The sequence below is a fragment of the Dendrobates tinctorius genome, unplaced genomic scaffold (genome assembly GCF_039654945.1).
Source record: "Dendrobates tinctorius isolate UK_male_01 unplaced genomic scaffold, ASM3965494v1 ptg000129l, whole genome shotgun sequence".
Taxonomy (NCBI): domain Eukaryota; kingdom Metazoa; phylum Chordata; class Amphibia; order Anura; family Dendrobatidae; genus Dendrobates; species Dendrobates tinctorius.
Window position 1 is genome coordinate 11,375,143 of NW_027361797.1, and position 22,835 is coordinate 11,397,977.

Genomic DNA, 22,835 nt, shown 5'->3' on the forward strand with positions numbered 1-22,835 from the left:
CCGCACGCTGTTGGTGGTAGGTGGGTCACCAGCGGTAACTTTCTCCCCACACGCTGCCAGTGGTAGGCGGATCCCTGGCAGCTTCTTCCCGCCCACTGCCAGTGACACCCTACACATTTGGAGGAAGAGACATGCAACCAGGGCTGTGGGAAAGGAGAAGTCGTCCCACCCCAGCTCTGCCCATTTTGGCAGAGCTGATGAGTAACTTAGAGTGAAAACAGCAAAAATTTCAAAATTTAGATGCAATTTCAAGTTGTGCCTAAATTTTGCGACTTTTCAAAGCTTCTACGCCAGTGTTGATATTCCAACCACATCTGCTGGGAATTTGTTCCAAACATTTACTATTTAATTAAAAACTATTTTCTGCTGATCTTTATGCCCACTTGAATTTAGGGTGGGGGCGTTCTTCTTGCGCTATATAAAAACAACATCCAATGAGAGATTTCAACGTCAATAGACCACAAGAATTTCTGACAAGTTGGAAAACGACTGCAATCTTCAGCACTCCTGAAGGGACGCTGGCTTTCCCCGGAAGGCTCCTCCTGACCGCTTCATAAATTGCCCAAGACATTACTGAGCATCAAAGATAAGTCTACAAAGTGCATCGCTACTCTAGCTTGGACAGGCAGATGCACGGGGTGCTATGTTCGTGCATTAAACAAATGACGTTTCTTAAAGGTTGTAAAATGCGTCTCTTAGGCTACGTTCCCACAATGAGGTTTTGGTGCATATTTTTCTCTGCATATTTTTGCTGCGGCAAAAACGCAGCGTCCTACAGTTCCAACAAAGTACACAGGATTTACAGGAATCTCATGCCCACTGTGCTTTTTTTTTTTATTTTTTAAACACAGCGTAAACTGACCTGCGGAGTGAGTTTCAAATCCGCAACATGTCAATTTCTCTAGGGGGTTCGCAGAGTTTTCTGTGCGTAATTTCCTCATAGACTTGCATTAGATGTGGAAATTCTGCAGGTAAAAAAAACGCACATGCCTTTCTAGTGCGTGTCCACAGCTCATGTAATCCGCACACAAGGATGGCAAAAAAGTTTTGTAAAAGCCAAAGATTAGGAAGTGTCAAAAATAAAGCAGCTTTAATTAAAGCATGACATAGCAATAAAGAGAACAAAACGGGATAGAAACCCAAATAAACTAATTTAAATAATAGGGGCAGAAATTCTGCAACATCAAAAACTCACCATAAGCTCACGGTGGGAGCGTAGGCTTAGAGGAGCAGAATAAATAAGATTCTGCAGTTTGTAGCCGGTCCGTGGTCAGATACAAGCGCATCAACGTCTCCTCGAGATCTCAGCGCTGGGGCGGAACGGCTGTAGCGTGTACGGTAAATCGGCATGTGAGCCCTGCACTAACACAGTGTGTTATCCTTGTCCCAATGTCCTTTGCGCCTCCTTCTGCAAGACTGGATTTTAGTCGCTTGAACTGAGATGTAGATGTGGCTTGCTGACTGCAGGAAACCTATGGTCGCCAATACGATTAGGTCAGGATGAACTGTAGCTGCCGTGGGGGTTTCAGCTGTGGAAGCCACCACAATCAGCTGAACTCAGGTCTCCATTTAGGAGAGGAGTTGTCCTCATGAGACATCCATGTGAAAGGGATTGTCAGGGACGAAACTAAGGATGATGTATCCATAGGCTAGGTCATTACCAGGTCAGTTGGTTCATGGGCAGTAGGACACCGCAGCCACCAAGTGTACGGAGCCGCTTTGTTCTGCCCTGTACACTGCTTAGGGGATCTGCACTCCCTGAGTGTTTGTAATAGATTTTTCTGCACCAAAAACCATGGTGTTGGCAGGAAATACGCCGTTTTCTTAACTCTTCTTATATAGGTGAAAAATGCTGCAAAACAGCTGAAGGGGTTGACACGCTGCAGATACAAAACGGATTCAAATCTACATGGAAAGTTCAGAGATCTCATTCATTTTGCTGGTGCTGTAAAGTGCACCATGTTTTATTCTTGAAAACGCGTCAAAAACACGGTTAAGCGAGCCGCTGCCAAAGACTATCAGCTGATCGTTGCATATTTCTGCTGCATCAAAAGCGCAGCGCCTTACTGCTCATAAAGATCTCCCGACCACTGCGCTTTTACTCAGCGTAAGGTCACTGGCGGTGCGGGTCAGATCCGAGACATGTGAATTTCTCTTGTGGAGTTTTCTGTGCAGATTTTCCTGGGGAAAAAAACAGATAAAAAACACACACATGCCATTTTTAGTGCGCCTCCGTGGCGGAAACGCATCAAAAACACGAGTCATCCGCAACTAAGTATATCAATAAATTTTTGTTAAGGCCAAATACCAAGTATCAAAAACAATGCAGCTTTATTTAAAGCAGGACACACCAAAAAGAGACAAAAAAAACGCAGCATAAAAAATAAGATAAAACCGCATGTTAAAAAAACGCACATAAAAACTGCAAGTAACCTAATTTAAATACTAGGTGCAGAAATGGTGCAGCATCAAAAACTCATCAGGGGAACGTAGCCAAAATGCTCGCTCACACTGCTGTAGAGTCGCTCGTGCGAGAGAATTGAGCAGATTATGCCAATAACACTTGTATCAAACTGTCATGGGTTTCATCCGAGTGTGATCTGATTCTCCTGCATGAGAAAACGGCAGTTGGGGTGCGGAGAAGACAGAGAACTTAATTTCTCCATCTTCCCCATTGTCTCTGTGCAAGTACTTTGGACTGCACTCGGATGACATTTGAGTGCAGTCCGATGTTTCACATGCATACATGGACTTGTATGGGTTTGCATGATCCGATTCTCGGCTGTCCTCGCAGCACCCTGCAATTGTTTTCTCATGTCGAATCGGCATGAAAAAATAATCTCAGATCTGCACTACCCCAAAGTATAACAATGGGCCGAGTGCTATCCGATAAGACACCTTATAGCACTGGGCCTTGTAAGAAGTGTGAGCGAGCCCCAAAACTGATACTTACACCTATGAACCATAACATTAAAATCACCTGTCTAATATTACGTTGCTCCTTGCTCCATGCACCCCCAAAACAGCTTAGCCCTCCTCGGCACACAAGACCTCTGGAGCTCCTGTGGACCTGCACCATGACGTAAGCAGCAGATCCTTCACGGCCTGTAAGCTGTGAGGTGCGGCCTCCATGGATTGGAGTGGTTTCCCAGCAGTTCCCACACATGCTCAATCACACTAACATCTGGGGAACATGGAGTCAACGCTGAACTCTTTATCAAATTCGTTAAACCAACTGTGCATGTGTTTTCCAGGGCAGAAGAGGCATCATCCTGCCCAAAAAGGCCACTGTCAGTAGAATGGTTCTTGGTCTGGAAAAGAGTTTAGGTAGACGGTACTTGTCCCAGAATCATCCATAACCATACCCAGGGTCCAAGGTTTGCAGAACATTTCCCAGAGAATGAAGCTTCCTTCGCTGCTCGCCTTGTGCATGTCCTATCTGGGGAAGAGATGCCACGTCCCCAGCCATCGTCATGAAATGTGGGTCATCAGACCAAGCGACCGTCTTCCTTTACTCCATGGTCCAATCCTGATGTTTATTTGCCCACTGTGGACATTTTTGGTGGTGGACAGGGGACAACATGGCCTCTCTGAACGGTCTGGCAATACTGAGCCCCATTGTCCGCAGGCATCAGTACCCAGTGCCCCTGCACACCTTTCCATCACGACAGCAGTAATTTGGGTTACAGTAGCTCTTCTGTGGGATCAGACAGGCGAGCCCTTCTTCTCCATGTACACACAGCAGCCCGGGGCATGCCGGTCGTCGGTTCACTCTAGAATTAGTACAGGCGCCCATCCGTCAGCCACATCAGTGATGTACGGCTACTGGGTGGGAGCCCCGAGAGTGGCCTTCTACCTCCCGGCAGCCATAGGTCTTCTTTTTGTTAGTTGGGCTGGGGCACCAGGTAAGGTAAGAGGGGGCTCTCCGTACAGAGACCACAGATTACTGACCTGGCTGATGGACGGATCCTGCAAATCGATTCACACAGACCACTTAGTAGGTACTAACCACTGCCCCCCGGGGTCACCCCACAAGGTCTGTGGTGGTCACAACTGGCCAAAACTAAACCTGCACGCGGCAGCCAACAGGAGCGACACTTCAGAGGTATTACCTACAGGATGGCGCACGTGGGACCGGCCGGACACATCACTTCAGACACGAATCTGCTCCACACTGAGAAATATGAGGTTATAGAGAGGCACGGAAATAAACTTACATGTGGACTGTCCCATACTACACGCACACAAGATGGCAGAGAAGAAATGGGGCGTAGAAGAAGGAATGAGGTGTGGATGCAGGGAAAAAGGCACAGATGCAGAAATGGGGCGCAGACCAGGGGAATGGGGTGCGGGGAATGGACTCAGGAATGGGGCACAGATGCAGAAATCGGGCGCCGACAAGGGAAATGGGGTGCGGAGGAGAGGAATGGGGCACAGATGTGGAAATGGGGCGCAGACCAGGGGAATGGGGTGCGGGGAATGGACTCAGGAATGGGGCACAGTCGATGTGGAAATGGGGCCCCAACGACAAGAATGGGGGGCAGAAATGGGGTGTGGACGCAGGGAATGGGGCACAGATGCAGAAATGGGGTGTGGACGCAGGGAATGGGGCACAGATGCAGAAATGGGGTGTGGACGCAGGGAATGGGGCACAGATGCAGAAATGGGGTGCGGACGCAGGGAATGGGGTGTTGATGAGGGAAATGAGGCGAGGAATGGTTGCAGCTGCCCCCTCCCCCCATGGAGGACAGGGCAGCATAAGAGCAGAGGCTACAGGTGCATCATGTCAGCCCTTCACACAACTGTCAGAGGAGGCTGCGGGCACACAGGAGGCAGAGCTGCACTCAGGACTTCAGGGTCAGCTCCTCCAGAGCACACACTGGCACCAGTCACCAGCAGCCACTGGCCGGACAACAGCGCCGTCCGAAGAGTGAGAGAACTTTACACAGGACGCCGAAGCTGCAGCGACACCAGTCACTCACCTGAGGGCCGAGCGCAGCGACACCAATCACCTGAGGGCAGAGCGCAGCGACACCAATCACTCACCTGAGGGCAGAGCGCAGCGACACCAGTCACTCACCTGAGGGCAGAGCGCAGCGACACCAGTCACTCACCTGAGGGCAGAGCGCAGCGACACCAGTCACTCACCTGAGGGCAGAGCGCAGCGACACCAGTCACTCACCTGAGGGCAGAGCGCAGCGACACCAGTCACTCACCTGAGGGCAGAGCACAGCGACACAACTCGCGGGCAGAGAGACCAAATTGTCTCACTAGGAAAGTGTCCTGCGGGCTTTTCCTGTCCTCCTCCCCCTGTGACATCAGCACACCACCCCTCATGTCATCATGGCCGCCCTCCTCCCACAGCCTCCGATGCTCCGGGTACAGCGGGAAGTGTGTGAGGTGCAGGAGGCAACTGCTGAGGTGGCAGATAACGAGGCCTGGCTACTGTGCAGTCTCCAAACCCCCCTCATCCGAATGCAGTGGCCAGTGAGAACCACAGAGAAAACGCGTACAACTAATGTGAACGAGGCCCTGCGCCCAGCTCACGTCTCTGGGTTGTGGTCTCTGCGCCAGGAATAGTCTCACATACACCAGTCTGTATAACCGCACAATGGCTGTCTATATGGGCCAAATATGCCATTTGACAGGACAGAAGCCATTGTGTATAGAGTCTAGTGCCTGTGTGGAGACTTTCCTGGCGCACACAGCGACCATACGCCAGAGCTGAGCATAAGGCCTCGTTCACATTAGTTGTATGCGTTTTATCAGTAGTCACAGACAGGTCTGGTACCTTTTGTAGCCTATGGGACATTCAGTGACCGTGTGTTCTTAGGCCGGGGTCAGACTTGCGAGAGACTCGCACGAGTCTTGCCCCTCAATACCCGGCATCGGCACTCGAGACCGGAGCGCTCAGCTGCATAGAAATACGTGGAGCCGCACACTCCGGTCCCAAGTGCCGGTGGCAGTTCCGGGTATTGAGGGGCAAGACTCGTGCGAGTCTCTCGCAAGTCTGACCCCGGCCTTGCCAACTAGGTGGTCAGATTTTGATGAAAGTCTTGGGTAAAACTCCCCAATGTGAGTCTATGAAAATAACGAGGCGCCGGTCCACGTGCAATCCATTTTTTACAGCATTATTAACCATTTAGGCTGTGTGCCCACATTGCGCTTTTTAAGCGTCTCCGCGGCGCTTTTAGATGCGCGTTTCAGCCGCGGAAACGCTTAAGAAAAGCATCTAATGTAATCAGAACTGAATCCGCACATGTGCTAATGGTGCGTTTTTTTCTGCTGCGGAAACGCTTAGTAGAAAAAAAACGCAGCCTGTTCATTAATTTTGCGGAAACGCGTGCGATTCCGCATACATACAGTTGTATTGCAAAACCGCATAGGAAAACGCATTCCAAGGCCTGTTTCACACATACGCTTTTTATGTCAGTTGTAATCCGCAAAAATGGCAGAAAACGGATCCGTGGCCGATCTGACATGAACGTGTGCCACTGAACCGTTGTTTTTACGGATCCAGCGAAGGATGAAATGCGATTCCGCATACCATCAATTGTATGGGCAAAAACGCTTAGGAAAATGCATGCTAAAACGCTTGACAAACGCTCGTCAAAAACCGCATGCGTTTTCCCGGGAGCAGGGTGTGCGATTCTGCTCGGGAATATTCTGCTTGACAAACGCTACGTGGGCACATAGCCTAAAGCTCACTGTTATGAATGTGTAAAAACTCACTCGGGAAAATAGGTAAATCCTGCAACTGACCCTGCCGATTCCTGTACAGACTAGAGAACCTGACGCCGCAGTTCCTAAAGCTTCTGTGTGAGCAGAGACAGCCCTAACCACAGACTAAATGATGGCAGCTCGGAACTGAACTATCTGAAAGGCCGTCGAGCGCATCACTTTCTTCCTAATGAACCGGAGGGCAGTGCAGAGTGTAAATTACCTACAAAAGGGAAAGGGGGTCGAAAAAAGGAAAGATTTCAGAGTGAGTATAGTAGACCACAAAATACAAAATTAAGTACGTACTGTTAGATTATATTCTGCCTACTTCCTAAAAAGAAACAGAAGGAAGGTGAAAAGTAAAGAACAGAAACATCAAGGAGATAAACCCTAGCTGGAATTTCACTGACTGGCTTTAACCTATACCAAAAAGGCTGAACATCCACAAGAAACTATTACCAGAAGGAAATGCCAGCCAGAGGACAGACTATAAAGCTGCACCAAAAGGTGATAGGGCAGACAAATGAAAACTCCGGTGTTATGCTAACAGACTGCAACCAGAATGAACGGAAACAAAACACCAGGAGAAAATGTGGGTCTGCTGTGTCTCGGTGGATAGAGAAGCCAACCACAAAGACAGGCTCAAGGGTTTGAACCCAGTAGCATGACATTAGTAGTAGTATTTATTCAATATGATACTGTTTAAAAAAAAATTACAAAAATGTAAATTTTTTTTAATCTTATTGATACACAAAAGATGAAATAAACAGTGCTTGAAAAGTCATTTGTAAAAATGAAGGAAAAAATTGTATCAATCAAAATGTCAATTTTAACTTTCAAAAATAAGCCCTCATATGGCTCTGTCAGCAAAAAAATAAAAAAAAGTTACAACTCTCAGAATGCAAAAATAATTTTCGGGGTAAAATATTGTTTTATTGCGCAAAAGTAGAAAAGCATACAGTTGTGTGAAAAAGTGTTAGCCCCCCTTCCAGATTTCCTATTCTTTTTCATGTTTGTCACACTTAAATGTTTCAGATCAGCAAACAAATTTAAATATTAGACAAAGATAACACAAGTAAGCACAAAATGCAGTTTTTAAATGAAGGTCTTTATTATTCAGGGAATGGGACACGGACTACCGACCTCACCGATACTGGTTTTTCCAGTACCGGAAATATCGGGATGCGTGAAGGGGGCCTTAGGAAATATTTAGTTTGGTAAATTCGTCACATTTTTTACTTTATGTCCTGGAAATTCATGATTTGTTTTTTAGCTTTCTAGTTCTTCAAGAATATTACACCACAAGATAGCGCTGTCTAAAATTAGGGCTAGTAAATTTGCCCTAAGAATTAGGCTGAGTTCACACGTGGCGTTTTTTTCGCGTTTCTGCGGCGGTTTTATCCGCGCGATTATGCCGCGAAAAATAAGCATCCCATGCATTCCTATGGGATTCTGCAATGCTGTGCTAATGCTGCGGATTTTAGTGCGGCGGAATCGCTTCGCGGTAAAAACCGCAGCATGCTCATTAATTTTGCGGAATCGCGGCGATCCCGCACCCATAGGAATGCATTGTTCCGCTTACTTCCCGCATGTGGCTGTGCACACCATGCGGAAAGTAAGCAGAACGTTTGCGGATGGTACTCACGGTCCGGAGGAGAGGAGACTGTCCTCCGGGCTTTGGGTACCATATCCCTGTAAAAAATAGAATTTAAAATAAAAAATATTGTTATTCTTACCTTCCGACGTCCCGCGCAGCCTTCCCGCCTCTCTCCACGCTCCCGGTCCCAGTAAGCCTTTGCGAAAATGCCCGTGATGGCGTCCGTTCTCGCGGGATCGCGAAGTCTCGCGGTCATTCGCGCGACGTCATCGCGAATTACTGCGATCCCGCGAGAACGGACGTCATCGCGGGCATTTTCGCAAAGGATTACTGGGAACGGCTGCGCAGGACGTCGGAAGGTAAGAATAATACCATTTTTTTTTTTTTTTTTTTGCATTTTATCTTTTACTACTGATGCTGCATAGGTGGCCTCAGTAGTAAAAAGTTGGTCTCACTCGTCAAACACTATGTTTGACGAGTGTGACCAACCTGTCAATCAGTTCTCCAAGCGATGCTACAGATCGCTTGGAAAACGCTAGCATTCTGCAAGCTAATTACACTTGCAAAATGCTAGTTTTTCCGCGGGAAAATCGCGGGAATTTAAAATGCGATTTTCCCGCGGAATGGAATTCCGTAATTCTCGCGGTAATTCCGCGGGAATTCCACTACGTGTGAACTTAGCCTTACAATTATCAGTGGTAACAGGATTGGGATTGGCTGCCCTAATATATAAAGTTGGCTGAAAAAGTGTTTGCCCACTTGCTAATTTCCTATTCTTTTGCATGTTTGTCACACTTAAATGTTTCAGATCACCAAACAAGTTTAAATAATAGACAAAGATAACACAAGTAATCACAAATGCAGTTATTAAATGATTATTATTAGTAGGCTAAGTGCACACGTACCGGAACTCTCGCGGAAATTACCGCGAGAATTCTGGAATTCCAGTCCGCGGGAAAATCGCATTTTAAATTCCCGCGATTTTCCCGCAGAAAAACTAGCATTTTGCAAGCGTATTTAGCTTGCAAAATGATAGCGTTTTCCAAACGATCTGTAGCATCGCTTGGAGAACTGATTGACAGGTTGGTCACACTCGTCAAACACAGTGTTTGACAAGTGTGACCAACTTTTTACTACTGAGGCTGCCTATGCGGCATCAGTAGTAAAAGATAAAATGTAAATAAAAAATGGTGTTATTCTTACCTTCCGACGTCCCGCTCAGCCGTTCCCAGTAATCCTTTGTGAAAATGCCCGCGATGACGTCGGTTCTCGCGGGATCGCGATGTCTCGCGGTAATTCGCGATGACGTCGCGCGAATGACCGCGAGACTTCGCGATCCCGCGAGAACGGACGCCATCGCGGGCATTTTCGCAAAGGACTACTGGGAACGAGAGCGTGAAGTGAAGCAGGAAGGCTGCGCAGGACATCGGAGGGTGAGAATAACAATATTTTTTATTTTTAAATTCTATTTTTTACAGGGATATGGTACCCAAAGCCCGGAGGACAGTCTCCTCTCCTCCGGACCGTGGGTACCATCCGCAAATGTTCTGATTACTTTCCGCATGGTGGGCACAGCCACATACGGGAAGTAAGCGGAACAATGCATTCCTATGGTGCGGGATCGCCGCGATTCCGCAAATTAATGAGCATGCTACGGTTTTTACCGCAAAGCGATTCTGCAGCATTAGCACAGCATTGCGGAATCCCATAGGAATGCATGGGATGCTTATTTTTTGCGGCAAAATCGCGCGGTTAAAACCGCCGCGGAAACGCGAAAAAAACGCCACGTGTGAACTCAGCCTTAACCTCTTAGTGACAGCGCCAATTTGGTACTTAATGACCAAGCCAATTTTTACAATTCTGTCCACTGTCACTTTATGAGGTTATACCTCAAGAACGCTTCAGTGTATCCCACTGGTTCTGAGATTGCTTATTCTTGGCATATTGTACTTCATGTTGGTAAAATTTCTTCAATATAACTTGCGTTTATTTATGAAAAAAATTAAAATTTGGCAAAGATTTTGAAAACGTAGCAATTTTCAAACTTTTCACCTTTGGAGGGATTTGAAAGTCCGTGTTGCCCAGAGACAGGCCCAAAGTATCCCTGCTCTAGAGGAGATCTACATGGAGGAATGGGCCAACATACCACCAACAGTGTGTGCCAACCTTGTGAAGACTTACAGAAAACGTTTATCTCTGTCATTGCCAACAAAGGATATATACCAAAATATTGACATGAACTTTTGTTAATGACCAAATACTTATTTTCCACCATAATTTGCAAAATAAACATTGCCAAATCAGACAAGGTGATTTTCCGGATTTGTTTTCTCATTTTGACTCTCATAGTTGTGGTCTACCTCTGATGTCAATTACAGGCCTCTCTCATCTTTTTAAGTGGGAGAACTTGCACAATTGGTGGCTGACTAAATACTTTTTTCCCCCACTGTACATTAGCATTCACCACAATGCTTTTACAGTTCAGAAAACACATCAAGTAGTCTCATGAATTGTCAGAGAATGCATGATTAAGAATTGATTTATGAAGCATCACATCTGTGCTGTTCTCAGCATGTAATGTGTATTGAAGTCTAGATATGTTGCAGTATGTTCTTTATAATTTACAGACTTTCCAGTGTGGACTAGAAACTCTGCATCTGCTTCCGCTCTCATAAGGATGGGAGTTATAAATCTTCCTTCTTATTGCTTTTCCTCCTCAACTCTTACTTGCAACCAAATGGACTGTAGAAACCTTTTTACACATCACTTGTTCAGGATCAGCTCTTTATGAGAAAGGAATCCAACAACACGTGCCATAAATGTCTGCATGTCTAAATGTAAATGTCTGGCTTTGCTTTTATTCTATGTCATATGGCAAGACTCGTTAAAGGGTCGATATTGACTTTTAGGATTGCTACTTCCAATAGGTGACATTAGAATTCTAGTCGCCCCTCCTCTCTGAAGAGGCAATTTGTATGTATAATTTCCCAGAGGAGCATGCCTGAGGTATAAGTCTCCTCACTCTGAAATGCTAGGCCTTGTGCTACGCATGCAAGTGGCACATGTGGTCCGTGGACCCACTGTGCCACGGGGTCGGGCTTTCCTAGGAAGGACATAGCTAAGCGGCTACCAGGTTTTCACTGGAGCTCCTGATGGTGGCGTCAGGCTTGGCTGCAGGTAGCCACCAGGTACCACTCCTTTGTAGTTCCCAATACTGCAGCTGCTGACCCCTGGGGTCAGGTACGCTGACACGGATAGGACTCAAGCTCCGTTCAGACTCATGGGTTCTGGATCCACTGCAGAACGGTTGCTGACAGACTTGAGGCTCTGTTAAGGCTACTAGGTTCAGTATTCACTGCAGAACGATTACTGACACCTAGTCTTAGGGCATATTCTGAAACTGTTAGGACAGTCTGGATGCACGGAATACTCAGGCACAAGTTCAGACACACAGGTCTTGGATATTGATTCATGGACTGGCTATACACGGCCTAGGGGATGAGGTTCAAGCACTGACTGCATTAGTAACAAGGACTGCGGGTCCAGGACTGGCTGTAAAAGGACTAAGGACTACGGGTTCAGGACACTGGAGACACCAGGACCTGGGGACCTCAAAACTCACTAGGACACCTCCTCACCCACTAATGATCACTGTGTTGCTTGGCCCTTCCCTATTGGGGAAGGTGCCTTTTAAGCAAGATGCCTTCCAGCAAATAGCTAAGAGCTAAGAGCCATCTTGCAGGTGCACACTAATACTAAATGCCTTCCAGCTATTGGCTTGGGACATTTTACTATGTATGCACACTGCCTCTTTAAGAGTAGGGGAGTATGCGCGCGCATTCACACATATAGCTGGAAAGAGTGAGCAAGCTGAAGACCATGCCACACGGCCGAGGCAGTGATTATACTTGCGTCCCTGCTTGAAGGGGGAAAGGGGTACCATGCAGGGGCATCGGCAATAGCATTACACCAGCCTTGTTACTCTCCACAAGGAGAAACATTACCCCTTAGATCCCAGTCTTAAGCCTCTCACCTATTCAAATCAGATCTAATACTTTGCACTGATGAGGGGCAATACCCCAAAACACTGTGTCTGCAAACTGAGATTCTGGTTTGGCTTTTATCCTGAGTCATATGACAATGCTTGTTAACCCCTTGACCTCGAAGCCTGTTTTCACCTTTCTGACCAGATCAATTTTTTCAATTCTGACTAGTGTCAGTTTATGAGGTAATAAGTCTGGAACGCTTCAATGGATCACACTGACTCTGAGAATGTATTCTAGTGACATATTGTACTTCCTGATACTTGTGTGCGATACGACTTGCGTTTATTTGTGAAAATATCGGAAATTTTACGAAAATTTTTTATTTTTTGTAATTTTCAAACTTTTAATTTTATGCCCTTAAACAGAGAGTTATGTCACACAAAATAGTTAATGAATAACATTTCCCACATGTCTACTTTACATCAGCACAATTTTTGAAAAAATTTTTTTGTTAGGTAGTTGGAAGGTTTAAAAGTTGATCAGTGATTTCTTATTTTTACAGCAAAATATACAAAACCATTTTTTTACGGACAACATCACATTTTAAGTGACTTTCAGGGGTCTATATGACAGAGAATACCCAAAAGTGACACCATTCTAAAAACTGCACCCTCAAGGTGCTTCACAGGAATTAATGAAATGTGTAATGAAAAAAATGAACATTTACCATTTTTTCACAAAAAAATTTTACTTTAGACCCAATTTTTTATTTTTCACAAGGGTAACAGGGCAAATGGACCAGAAAATTTGTTGTTCAAGTTCTCCTGAGCATGCCGATACCCCATATGTGGGAGAAAACTACTGTTTGGGTGCATGGCAGGACTCAGAAAGGATGCCATGACATTTTGGAAGCAGATTTTGATGGAATGTTCTACGAGAGTCATGTCTTGTTTGGAGCGGCCCTGATGTGCCTAAAGAGTGGTAACCCCCCCACAAGTGATCCTATTTTGGAAACTAGACCCCTCAAGGAACTTACCTAGGTGTGTGGTGAGCATCTTGGACCCTCAGGCCTTTCACAGAAGTTTATAAGGTTAAGCCTTGAAAATAAAAAAAAATCTCATTTATCCCACAAAAATGTTATTTTAACCCCTAAATTTTTATTTTCACAAGGGTAATAGGAGAAAATGGACAACAAAATTTGTTGTGCAATTTCTCCTGCGTATGCAAATACTCATATATGTTGGAAAACTACTGTTTGGGTGCATGGCAGGGCTCAGAAAGTATGGAGTGACGTTTTGGAATGCAGATTTTGATGGAATGTTCTGTGGGTGTCATGTCGCTTTTGGAGATCCCCTGATGTGCCTAAACAGTGGAAATCCTACAAATGACCACATTTGGGAAACTAGACCCCTCATGGAATTTATCTGCATGTATAGTGAGCACCTTAAACCCACTTCACAGAATTTTACAATGCTGATCTGTGAAAGTGAAAAAAAAATTTTTCCCCACAAAAAATGTTGTATTCACAAGGATAGCAGGAGAAAATGCATGCACCTCAAAATTTGTTGGGCAATTTCTCCTGAGTACATTGATACCCCATATGTGGGCAAAAATTACTTTTGAGGCACAGTGCAAAGCTAACAAGGGAAGAAGAGCCATATTGGAATTCAGATTTTGCTTGACTAGTTTGAGGGTGCAATGTCACATTGCTAGAGCCACTGAGGTGTCAGAACAGCGGAATTCCACATAAGTGACCACATTTTACAAACTACACCTCTCAATTAATTCATCTATGGGTGGAGTGGTCATATTGACTCCACAGGTGTATCAAAGATTTTTTCTTCACTGCCCAATGGCATAAAATTAAGTACAGTTTTACCACCAAAATTTTATTTTAGTCCCAGAATTTACATTTTCATACTGGGAAATGGGAAAAATGACACCAAAATGTGTGCAGCAATTTCTGCTGAATATAGAAATACTCCATAAGTGGCTGTATAGTACTACTTAGCCACACGGTGCGACTCGGAAGGGACGGAGCGCCATTTGCCTCCTGGAATGCAGATTTTATTAGAAGAATTTGTGGACTCTATATACAGAGCCCCTAAGTGCTAAAAGAGCAGAATTGTGAAAATTACAAACTGATGTTGTGATGACCAAGTACATTATAGAGAACAGTACATTGTAGAGACCAGTACATTGTGCACAGCTCATGATTCCGGAGACATGCACCTGTAAATTAGGCGGTCTGTCTATAGAAATGCCAAACGTGGACACTAAATGTGGTTTACAGAAAAAGAAATCTGGCACTCCCAAATGCAGAAAAAATAGTTTGTTTTTATTCACAGCTTAATAATCCACACGGTGTACATTCTATTTGTTACGTTTTGGTCACTATCATGGACCTTCTTCAGACAATGGCAAAACCTGTTAATATTCCAAAAACATGACACTGTGGGTTCAGAGTAGCGTGTAGCAACGTAGGCAAGCTGCTCATGTGGAGCTGTGAGGAGAGCAGGAAGAGGAACAAAGCGCTGACAGAGATATGCTGTAATGCTATGGTGCAGTGCGTGCTTTATGGTGCAGTGGTGCTTTTACACAATAAAAACTATTTTATAGAAAACTAGTGGGACAGTTTTATAGGCAGGGGCTGTTCCAGACGTGGTGATACAAAATATGTGTACTTTTTTGTTTTGTTTTTACATAAATAAGTGTATTTATTTAATTAACATTTCATCTTTTTTTTTTTTTTGCTCCTTATTTTATGATTTTTTTTAACTATTTATACAATTTTTAAAACTTTTTTTTTTTACTTTTTTACGTTGTCCCAGGATGGGAAATCAACTTTTCCTGCCCTGATCGCTAATCTAATACTTTGCAAGTAGTTTGCATTACAGGGCATTAGATATGTGAATTGCAGGCAGGGAGGAGGCGTGTCAGCTCCTGCTCTGAGCAGAAGCTTAAGGGCCCGTCGTACTAAGCCAGATCGCTAGCGATATCGCTAAAGCGTCACCGATATTGCTAGCGATATCGCTATGTGTGATACTTACCTCCGACTGGCTCCCCTGCTGGTTATCGCTGATCACGTGAGAACGTCCTGGACCGTTTCTCGATGGCCGCTTCCTGCTGGGCTTCCTGCTGGCGCCGACGAGCGACGCGTGGACGCGGGCGGGAGGACGTCTTCATCGCCGCGTGTGACAGGTAAGTAACCACCGCCAACCGCTGCTACGTCGCTGGTGAGATCTGCCTGTTTGGCAGCTCACTAGCGACCATTTAGCGATGCATCAGCGATCCTGACCGGGTCGTATCGTTGTCGGGATCGCTGGTGCATCGCTAAATGTGACGGTACCTTTACAGGACACCATCCCTGGGTGACCCTGCGGCCATTTTTTTGCTCGGGGTCACCTTGGAGAAGATCGGCACAATGCAATTGCAATCTTGCGCTGTGTCGATGGGAGCAGAGAGTGAGTGGCATCGGAGGGGTTAAATGCCCGCAATCGGTGCTACCACCGATCGTGGGCATTGCTGCAGGGTGTCAGCTCTCATATAGAGCTGACACCTGCATTTCATCGCGGAGGCGCCCAGCGTGAGCCTGCACGATTATCACATCTTATATACTGCGGTTTGCAGGAGTGCAGCTCCCACAGCATGTCATGAACGAGTTAAAGGGTGGATATTGACTTTTAGAATTGATGCTTCCAATAGGTGACACTAGAGTTCTTGTTCTCTCCGAAGAGGAAATATGCATGTCTACAGGGAGACATCTCTTTAAAAGTTATTGCAGGCAAATAATTGATGGCGTAACATATCAATGGCATATTCTCTGGGACCCAAGTCATTCTGTGTCCTATGCTATTGCCCCACAACTGAGAGGAGATAACTAACATTTTAGTCTTAGCTTTTTATGGAACATTATAGAATTATCTCATATGAATCTATTTACTCGTGTTGCATATAGGCTCATCATATTCCATAGCCCATACAGATATTGTCATAATGTCATCACTTACATCAGTTCTCATCCCCCATGGGACACACAATCTCATTTCCGTTTCTATGACATACAGTATATTATGGCTCGTACTCATTTGCAAGAAAAATGGACGAGTGCAATCCGATAAAAAAAATCAGATTGCACTCTGCCTAATGTTATTCTATGATTCCCTGCTCATCTGCAATTTTTTTCTCAGCTCACATCGGACTGAAAAAAAAAATTGCAGCATGCTGCAATTGTCCTCATGCTGTATATCGGACGATACTCCCAAATGCAATTCAATGGGCGTGAGAAAAAAATCGCACAGCACACGGACTATGTGTGTGCCGCCCAATTTTTATGCACACATCTCACATCGCACCTGCCGTGCCAGTCTGTATATCAGCCAGATGCACCTGACGTGCCAGTCTGTATGTCAGCTGATCCCACCTGCACCTGCCATGCCAGTCTGTATATCAGCCGGACCTGCCTGCACCTGCCGTGCCAATCTGTATATCGGCCAGTCCCGCTTGCAGCTGCCATACCAACCTGTATACCAGCTGGACCCGCCTGCACCTGCCAGTGCTTATCTGTATACCAGCCGTACTCATCTGCATCTGTAGTTCCGATGTTCCTGCCTTGCCTGCCTGTATCAGCTGTGCTCTACTACCAGGCCATTCCAGCTGCCTATCCCTTTGCGGGTCAACTGCAATTCGTCTGAGGTCTGTCCTGGAGTAGCATCTGATGTCTATCTGGATGCAAGCCTATCCCCACCATTAGGGACTCTAGTGAAGAGTCAGGTGCTCACCTAGTCGTGCCCCTCCAGGCTCCCTTCGGACCATCGCACAGTGGTTCCACCACTCCCGTTACACAGTGCTTGTATAGCTTACTGTACATGTATTTAATTAGTAAATCAATAAGGAACAGAAAAAAATGATGTTGGATCCCATGAAATTTTGTTAATCAGCAGAGGGAAAGTGGACAACTGGGGGCTGATGTTTATTGCCTGGAAAGGGGGTGATACACATGGAGCTTCCCAGGCTATGAATATCAGCTCATAGCTGTATACTTAGTTTTTACTGGTTGACCTCCCTAAAAAATGACGATAGTTCACCCCCATAAATGATAGCCAGCAAAGGCTAGGCAGACAGCTGCGGGTTGATATAAATAGGCTAGGATGGAGCCATGCATATTGGCCCCCTCCTAGACTAATTGCATCAGTTCTCAGGTGCCTCAGAAACTTCACATCCAGAAGATATACTAATTCTGGCACTTAGCCTCTTCTCTTCTCTCTTGCCCTGGTGCATTTGCATCTGGTGTAATAGGGTTGAGGTTAATGTCAAATTTCTATTGGCACCTGACACCAAGACCAAGGGTTAGTAATGAAGAGGCATCTATAAGACAGACCCATTACTAACTTCATAGTCATACTGTAAAAAAAACACCCAGAATAAAGTCCTTTAATTCAAATAAAGATACTGTTTCTTGTGCTGACATCAGTGATGTGAACGAGCTAGACTCGGCAAGGGTCAAATGGATTAATCTCTCTTCGGACAGTTGAGTAATATGGTTGCTTATTTTTCTTACAGGGGATATGGGCTTTGAAGGATTATCTTCACGTTAGAAAGGTGAGAATTATGATGGTTTATTATTTATTGACATGGTACATGGGCTTCAGTGGAATAGGCGTAAAGGTGAGTATAACTTTGCTTTTTTATTTTTATTTAAAAAAAGGCATCAGTGTCTTTATTGCATTTAAATGACTTTACAGGACTTTATTATGTGTGTTTTTTATTTAGAATATGACTATGGGGTTAGTAATGGGGCCGTCTTATAGACTCCTCTCCATTACTAACCCCTGGGCTTGGTGTCAGGTGCCAATATAAAGCTGATATCAACCCCAACCCAGGGGCAAGTGGGAAGAGCAGAGGCTGAGCACCAGAATTGGCGCATCTTATGAATGTGTCATTCCTGGAGCGGCTGAAAGCTGATGTTTTTGGTCTGGGTGGGGGCAAATATTCATGGCCCCTTCCTAGTTTATTAACATTAGCCTAGCCTTTGTTGGTTATTAATTATGGGGTGACCCTATGTAATTTTTTGGGTGGTCCCCCATTTTAATAACCAGTAAAGGCTAAGAATACATCTGTGAGCTGATATTAATAGTCTGGGAAGCGCCATGTGTATTACCTCCTTCCTAGGCTATAAACATCAGCCCCCAGCTGTCCGCTTTCCCTCTGCTGGTTAACAACATTTCGTGATCCCATGCCATTTTTTTCTGTAATTTATTGATTTATTAATTAAACATATACAGTAAGCTACGTTCGCACTGTACTAATTATATATGTCACTCACATATTTGCAGCCACCTATTTTATGTACCGTATTTTTCGGACTATAAGACGCACCGGACCATAAGACGCACCCCTATTTTCAGAAGGAAAATAGGGAAAAAAATAATAATGTGTCAAATGGGGGTCCATCTTACAGTCCGAATTCAGCTTACCTGGGAAGGGATCCGACACAGGTGGAGAAGTAGTCACAGGGGTCATTCAGTGTTCCAGGCTCGTGCAGTGGCGGCGGCTCTGTGCTGGGGCAGCTGCGCTGGGGCTGGGGCGGGTGGGCTGTGCTGGGGCAGCTGTGCTGGGGCAGGGGCAGCTGTGGCAGGGGCAGCTGGGGCAGGGGCAGCTGTGGCAGGGGCAGCTGTGCTGGGGCAGGGGCAGCTGGGGCAGGGCCAGGTGGGCTGGGGCAGGGGCAGCTGTGCTGGGGCAGGGGCAGCTGTGGCATGGGCAGCTGTGCTGGGGCAGGTGGGCTCTGCGGTGGTGGCAGCGGGCGGCACGAGATCTGAAGCTGCGCATGCGCCGTCCCCGGACCGGCGGCCATCTTGCCGGCGTCCATGCTCCCGGAGGCCACCTCAACATGGCGGCGTCCAGCAAGGGGTGTGCGGGGGGCCTCCGGGCTGCGAAGAAACGCCGGCGGAGCTGCCGCCCCTGCACCGGAGCACAGCCCGCTGCCACCACCGCACCGCAGAGCGCCGCCCGCTGCCACCACCGCACCGCAGAGCCTCGCCCGCTGCCACCACCGCACCAGGTACCGTGCATTGCGACCATAAGACGCACCCCCCACTTTCCCCCCCAAAAAAGTGCGTCTTATGGTCCGAAAAATACGGTATATATAGCTAGCTATTCTATTCTGACAGGTCACTTGCATTGGTGAGTCTTGTCTGATATATACGAGGACAATCACAGCATGCTGTAAATTTTTTCTCAGTCTGATTTGAGTTGAGAAAAAAATCGTAGATGAGCAGGGAATCGAATAACAGTTAGAGTGCAATCCGATTTTTTATCAGCTTGCACTCGTCTGTTTTTCTCGCAAATGAGTATGAGCCCTGATAAAAAGTCAAAACTATTATATTATTACACTGTTCAAAAAAATAAAGGGAACACTAAAATACCACATCCTAGATATCTCTGAATGAAATATTGCAGTTGCAAATTTGTATTCATTGCATAGTGGAATGTGTTTAGAACAATAAAACATAACAATTATCAATGTAAATCAAAATGAATATCCCATGGAGGCCTGGATTTGGAATGATAATCAAAATCAAAGTGGAAAATCAAATTACAGGCTGATCCAACTTCAGTGGAAATGCCTCATGACAAGGAAAAGATGCTCAGTATTGTGTGTGGCCTCCACGTGCCTGTATGACCTCCCTACAGTACAATGCCTGCGCATGCTCCTGAGGGATCTCCTCCTATACCTAGACTAAAGCATCCGCCAACTCCTGGACAGTCTGTGGTGCAACATGACGTTGGTGGATGGAGCGAGACATGATGTCCCAGATGTGCTCAATCGGATTCAGGTCTGGGGAATGAGCAGGCCAGTCCATAGCTTCAGTGCCTTCATCTTGCAGGAACTGCTGACACACTCCAACCACATGAGGTCTAGCATTGTCCTGCATTAGGAGTAACCCAGGCCAACCGCACCAGCATATGGTCTCACAAGGGGTCTGAGGATCTCATCTCGGTACCTAATGGCAGCCAAGCTACCTCTGGCGAGCACATGGAGGGCTATGCGGCCCTACAAAGAAATGCCACCCCACACCATTACTGACCCACTGCCAAACCGGTCATGCTTAAGGATGTTGCAGGCAGCAGAGAGCGCTCCATGGCATCTCCAGACTCTGTCACGTCTGTCACATGTGCCCAGTGTGAACCTGCTGTGAAGAGCACAGGGCGCCAGTGGCAAATTTGCCAATCCTGGTGTTCTGTGGCAAATGCCAAGCCTCTTGCATGGTGTTGGGGTCTGAGCACAACCCCCATCTGTGGACGCTGGGCTCTCAGACCATCCTCATGGAGTCAGTTTCTAACCATTTGTGCAGACACATGCACATTTGTGGCCTGCTGGGGATCATTTTGCAGGGCTCTGGCAGTGCTCCTCCTGTTCCTCCTTTCACAAAGGCTGAGGTAGCGGTCCTGCTCCTGGGTTGTTGCCCTCCTACGGCCCCCTCCACGTCTCCTGGCGTACTGGCCTGTCTCCTGGTAGCGCCTGCAGCCTCTGGACACTGTGCTGAGAGACTCAGCAAACGTTCTTACCACAGCTCGCATTGATGTGCCATCCTGGATGAGCTGCACTACCTGAGCCACTTGTGTGCGTTGTAAAGTCCATCTCATTCTACCACTAGTGTGAAAGCACAACCAACATTCGAAAGTGACCAAAACATCAGCCAGAAAGCATTGGTACTGATATGTGGTCTGTGGTCCCCACCTGCAGAACCACTCCTTTATTGAGGGTGTCTTGATAATTGCCAATAATTTCCATCTGCTGTCTATTCCATTTGCACAACAGCATGGGAAATTGATTGTCAATCGGTGTTGCTTTCTAAGTGTACAGGTTGATTTCACAGAAGTTTGATTAACGTGGAGTTATATTCTGTTGTTTAAGGGTTCCCTTTATTTTTTTGAGCAGTGTAGTATGTGTGTATTTTGGAGGAAAGTCAAGGAACCAGAAAAAAACTGTATAAACGCTAGGAGAGTCAAGCCTAGGATCCCATCATTGTAAAGAGCAGTTCTGTCTACTTTAGCAATTATGGAAGAACCGTTGAGGGCATGCACTTTCTTGCACCATGAGATATGACCATCTTCCCTGAATGAAAATGTAGTTTATTTTATCTATTTCGTCATGTGGGCATGATCCTCAACTCTTTTTTGTGGACAACTGTTTGAAGATCATGCCCCCTTAGCTGACGAGATTTATCACATGAATTAACAGTAGCAGGAGAAAAAAAAAATAATGTCAGATTCAAGGGAACAGAAGTATTCAGCACTTGAAAAAATAATCAAATATATGGCAAGTGATTAGGCCTCTTTAACATTCAATCATTTCTCTTTGGGTCCTTGGGCTCCAGTTCTCTTTGGACCTCACTCTGTATAAAAGAGGGTGTCTCAAGCAGTAGGCCTCCCTATGATTTGCAAAGTTTACAGTCTTTGTATGACAATGGCTTTCTACAATATTAAATATCTATCTGCAGCTGTGAGCTATGGAGCCACGGATTCTGCTAGGCCTCTGAAGGTGTCATGTGGTCTCTGTTACTTGCCAAAGTTACATCTACTTGAATGCCCAAGGTTTCCCTGCAGAACATTATGAAGAGCATCACACTGCGTCCATGATTAAGCCTTTATCAAAAAGTAAGTTCTGGTTCTCCAACCTTTTGCAGGTAAATGAGGCATTCGAAACTGGCCATCCACACCATGTGAAAATAACATGAGCCTTTTGACCGGGCTGTTTTGCTACATGGTCCTGTTCTGATGCCTTTGTGCCCATTTGCAGCCTAATACGCTGCAATTGGCAGTGCACTGTGGGGCACATATCAGGCTAAATGTGCTAACATTCTGGTACAGCTTGCAATAAATAAACTGCATTTCATGAATTGCACCATATTTGTTTGTTTTAATCACTTCCAGCCTCTCGTCCGACAAGGCGCGTGATCTCATTGAAAAACAGGTGGCCAAGTGGAGTGGTCTAATATGTGACCATGTGCAACAAAACATGCTCATCAAACAGCATGAGCCACTATAATATATCTTGTGTATCTTAAGACTGTCTAATATTAGGTTTGATATATACTGTATGTCCGTATGTCTTCTGACACCATTCGATCGTTGCCAGCATTAATTTTTCCTTAAAGGGGTTGTCCAATTCAAACTCTTAAGTCTGCAGTCACTTTGTGTGACTGCAGACATATGAATCCCTCAGCACACGCAATGTGAGCTGCGGGGATTCACCAGTTTCTGAGTCGAGACCGGAGGGTATGTAATAGTTATGCATACTCCTGGCCTGTGGGTGCTGCCTCGTTCTCCATACACTTGTATTGAGTGAGACCAGGCCCTCTAGTCAGCCATGGCCGCATCGCTAGATGGAATGCGGCCTCCCTCAATAAAAGTGTATGGAGCGAGGCCACACCCACTGACCGGGAGTATGCATTACTTATACACACCCTCCGGTCCGACTCAGACACCGATGAATCCCCACAGCGCGCAGTGCGTGCCCTGGGGCGATT

General features: G+C 46.0%; 1 protein-coding gene across 2 annotated transcripts in view; it reads right to left on the reverse strand.

Annotated features, from left to right (window-relative positions):
• The window catches only part of CARHSP1 (calcium regulated heat stable protein 1), a 69,964-nt gene extending 64,571 nt beyond the window's left edge, over positions 1 to 5,393 (reverse strand). The window contains exon 1 of one of the 2 annotated variants that reach the window (XM_073542817.1): positions 5,217 to 5,393. The gene's annotated coding sequence lies outside the window, so the exon portion shown is untranslated. Of the gene's footprint in view, positions 1 to 5,012; positions 5,071 to 5,216 lie in introns of those variants that run through there. The other variant, XM_073542818.1, reaches the window with a different exon arrangement.
• Between the last annotated feature and the right edge of the window lie 17,442 nt (positions 5,394 to 22,835).